The sequence below is a fragment of the Colobus angolensis genome, unplaced genomic scaffold, assembly GCF_000951035.1.
Source record: "Colobus angolensis palliatus isolate OR3802 unplaced genomic scaffold, Cang.pa_1.0 Scaffold1, whole genome shotgun sequence".
NCBI classification, from domain to species: Eukaryota; Metazoa; Chordata; class Mammalia; order Primates; family Cercopithecidae; genus Colobus; species Colobus angolensis.
In genome coordinates this window covers 11,197,828-11,202,328 of record NW_012110918.1, presented here as the reverse complement: position 1 = coordinate 11,202,328, position 4,501 = coordinate 11,197,828, and the positions used below count along the sequence as shown (strand labels likewise).

At 44.0% G+C, this 4,501-nt stretch overlaps 1 protein-coding gene across 1 annotated transcript in view; it reads left to right on the top strand.

Moving 5' to 3' along the window:
* Positions 1-4,501, top strand: part of GRB2 (growth factor receptor-bound protein 2) — an 84,520-nt gene that overhangs the window by 27,411 nt on the left and 52,608 nt on the right. The gene's annotated exons all lie outside the window — the stretch shown is intronic.

Here is a 4,501-nt window from a genome sequence, read left to right as displayed (position 1 = left end):
CCTCGGCCTCCCAAAGTGCTGGGATTACAGGCTTGAGCCATTGCACCCATCCAGGCCCAGGTAATTTTTGTATTTTTTTAGAGACGAGGTTTCACCATGTTTGCCAAGATGGTCTCAAACTCCTGACCTCAGGTAATCTGCCTGCCTCGGCCTCCCAAAGTGTTGGGATTACAGGTGTGAGCCACTGTGCCCAGCTGATTTCTATTTTCATTGTAGTTATAGAACATACTTTTGTATGATTTTAATCCTTTCAGATTTATTGGGGCTTGTTTTATGGCCTACCATCTGGTTTGTCCTGCAGAATGTTCTCCTACGCGCTTGAGATAGATTTTTATTCTGCTGTTGTTGGGTAGAGTCTTCTATAGATGTTGTTAGATCTCTTGGTTAATTACTTTCTCTCTTTTTTTTTTTTTCTGAAGGTTGTGTTCAGATGGATTTAACTACTGTGAAATTCATCATAATTCATAGTCAGCAATTATAGGAAAGAATAACGTGAGCTTTTGTGGACTTGTATCCAATTGAGAATGTGAAAGATCAGACATAGAATGTGATGTGATGTTTGGCATGAGAAGTATAGTGATAGAATTACGTAGGTCAGGCTAGCTGGCTCACATCTGTATTCCCAGCACTTTGGGAGGCTGAGGCGGGAATACCCCTTAAAGCCAGGAGTTTGAGACCAGCCTGGGCAACAAAGTGAGATCCGCATGTCTTCCAAAAAAAAAAAGCAAATAGTTTAAATTAGTCAATCGTGGTGGCGTACATCTGCAGTCCTAGCTACTCAGGAGGCTGAGGCAGGAGGATGACTTGAGTTCAGGAGTTTGAGGCTGCAGTGAACTGTGATCTCGCCACTATACTGTAACCTGAGCAGTGACTGAATGAGACCCCTTATCTCAAAAAAGAAAAAGAAACAGAATTATTTAAATGCATGATTCCGAATGCTGTGCAGAGAGCATATGCCATGTAGAGTTATTTGAGAATATCATGATAGTAGTAGCTTTTTTTTTTTCCTTCTTTTCTTGAGCCCGAGTCTTGCTCTGTTGCCCAGGTTGGGAGTGCAGTGGCGTGATCATGGCTCACTGCAGCCTCAATCTCCTGGGCTCCAGCAGTCTTCCCACATCAGCCTCCCGAGTAGCTGGGACTACAGGTATGCGCCACCACACTTGCCTTTTTTTTTTTTTTTGTAGCGATAGGATTTTTCCATGTTGCCAGGCTAATCTCAAACTCCTGAGCTCAAGTGGTCCACCCACCTTGGCCTACCAAAATGCTGAGATTACAGGTGTCAGCTACTGTGTCCAGCCAAATGTAGCATTTTGAGGAATTTTTTTTTTTTTTTGAGATGGAGTCTTACTCTGTCTCCCAGGTTGGGGTGCATGCAGTGGTGCATGCAGTGGCGTGATCTCGGCTCACTGCAACCTTCGCCTCCCGGGTTCCAGCGATTCTCCTGCTCAGCCTCCTGAGTAGCTGGAATTACAGACGCCCAGCACTATTCCCGGCTAATTTTTGTATTTTTAGAAGAGATAGGGTTTCACCATAATGGCCAGGCTGGTCTCAAACTCCTGACCTCAGGTGATCCGCCTGCCTCGGCCTCCCAAAGTGCTGGGGTTGCAAGCGTGAGCCACTGCACCCGGCCTTAATGAATTCTTAAGAATACCAGTACCTTGATTAATTATAGCAACAAATTATTGAGTATCTCCTAAGCAAAGGGTACTGTGTTTAGTGCTAAGGTTGATACTAAGAGCAGAATTACAGATGTGAAATTTAACAAATACACTGTTTTAAGAGCTTTGCTAAAGATGTGTATGTAATGTTCTGAATGAAACAGACTTAGTAAGACATGAGTGTTGAAAAGTTTTCTCAGCTAATTTAGCAGCACTCAGGACTGCTTTGTCCATGCAGATATGGCTGACTTACTGAGGACTTTCGTTTCTAAGGTTAGCCAAGCTTACTGTCAGCTCTGAAGAGATGTTGGAGTTGTCCTAGAACACTTAAACTTGGAAGTTAAATTGCCTTTCAGTGTGTTTGGCAGAGTTATAAAAGTAGACATGAACCATATTGATAGCGGCACGGCATATGAAGAGCTTCAGAACTTATGACACTTCTTTGACATTCTGTGAAAGGCTGTAGATAAGTACTTCCAAACTTCATGCCTCCAGCCTCACTCTTGCTTAAGGAAATACTCTATGAAAGTAGATTTTTTCTTTTCTCTTCTTTTCTTTTCTTTTTTTTTTTTTGAAACGGAGTCTCTCTGTCCCCCAGGCTGGAGTACAGTGGCATGATCTTAGTTTACTGCAGCCTCTGCCTCCCGGGTTCAACCGATTCTCCTTCCTCAGCCTCCCAAGTTGCTGGGTTTACAGGTGCCCACCACCACGCCTGGCTAATTTTTGTTCTTTTAGTAGAGATGGGGATTTGGTTGCACCATGTTGGCCAGGCTGGTCTCAAACTCCTGACCTCAAGTGATCCGCCCATCTCAGCCTCCCAGAGTGCTGGGATTTACAGGCATGAGTAACTGTGTCCAGCTAAATACCTGTTCTTTTAGCTCTTTATTAGTTCCTGTGTAGTGACGAATTATTTTCTAAAAGCTTACAAATTGGTGTTTCTGTGGAAGATATTTCTCATTGAATGCATATTAATAGTGTTTTAAAGTGAGACCACAAAGTATTTGTCTTCCATGTGCTTGATTTTTTTTTTTTTTTTGAGACGGAGTCTTGCTCTGTCGCCCAGGCTGGAGTGCAGTGGCGCGATCTCGGCTCACTGCAAGCTCCGCCTCCTGGGCCCATGCCATGGGCTCACTGCCTCAGCCTCCCGAGTAGCTGGGACCACAGGCGCCCGCCACCGTGCCCGGCTAATTTTTTGTATTTTTAGTAGAGACGGGGTTTCACCGTGTTAGCCAGGATGGTCTCGATCTCCTGACCTTGTGATCCGCCCGCCTCAGCCTTCCAAAGTGCTGGGATTACAGGCATGAGCCACCGCGCCCGGGCGTGCTTGATATTTATATAGTACTCTAAGCTGCACTGTGGAGTACTGTGGCCCCTAGCTTATATGGCTGTCATTTATATTAGGCTAAAAATTGACCAGTGCATCCGTATTTCAAGTTATCGGTGGCTGTGAGTGGCTAGTGACTCTACTGTATTGGACAATGCAGATATAGGACATATGCAGAAAGTGTTACTGGACAACCCTGCTGTAGAACGTCACCAGTGTTTCTGGAATCACTTTTCGTGGCTTGAAGTATTTTGTGTTCCACTTTGAAATGCTAGAAATCATGTCTTCCCTTCTCTTTGTAAACTCCTGGTGATTATTGTGGTCTTTGGAGATGAGGCCCTTGGGCAGAATTGGGATGGAAGTGGAAAGTAAACTGCTTTGCTGTGGACTTGAAGTAGAATTGGGGTGAGGTGTTCCTGTTCTCGTGAGTCACTTGCCTGTCTGCACTGTTCTCTTTCCTCGTGAACCTTTTATTTCCCAAACCCCTTCTTCACCTTTTCCGCCTCCAGCCCAGCCTGTGCAGAGGCAGATAGATACTGGGAACCTGTTGCACCTAGTTCTGCATCTTCACTAGTGGAAATAAAAGAGTTCTTCTCTTAGACTCACTGCTCGGGGGTGGCCTGTAAGATGTTCTTGAGTCTAGTGCTTTCTCTTCTAATTTGGGTGCCTTGTGTCATTGGATGTGTAATGTGGTCTTGAGCTAAATGTGCAGACAGCAGCATCTGAGACATATCCAGAGAGCAGAGGCAGCATTTCTTTGAATTCAGCAAAACCATAATTATTGTGTTTTCTTTTCAGAACTCTGTTTTATGCAAATAATCTTCGGCACAGTCTTACTCTTATTGTAGATACTCATTTTAATTCTTTGTGTTAACTTGCACCACGATTTTGCATAATTTACTCTCCTCATCCGGAAAGCTCTACAGTGTTCCACTGGTCAACATTTTTGCCAGTAATGTCAGAAATAATGGGTTGGGTGATCTTAGTTTCTATATTTAAACAAAATTTTGTCAATTTTCAGTTAGTTGCTTGTTTTCCCAGACCACTGGGCTATCTCATATTTCTAGTCTTCAGTCATGTTGTTCCTTTTGTCTGGTGTAACCTTTAGAATTTACATGCCTTGGCCACCCCTCGTTGCTTAGAACAGACCCAATCTCCAGAAGGTTTTCTGAGTGTTCTTCTCTTCCGTCGGGTTCCTCTCCACTGCCCCTGAGCACCCTTGTGTACCTCTTGCCACAGTGTGCTTTTGTTTCTCCAGTTCACAGTAGGTTCCTCTATCAGCATCTTGCACAGTTGCCTAGCAACATAGTTTAATGTGTTAGAGGCAAGAAGGGAGGAGATTCACACCATGTTCATCCTACTCAGTGTGAACCAAGTCTATAGTTGATATCCTCTTTGTGTCACTCAGTGTTGTCCTGCCAGAGTTCAGGCTTGGTTCTTATGTTGCCGCAGCTCTTTTGCCTTTATTTAGATGACAGACCAGAAATAGGAACCCTTGAATTTTTTTTTTTTTTTTTTT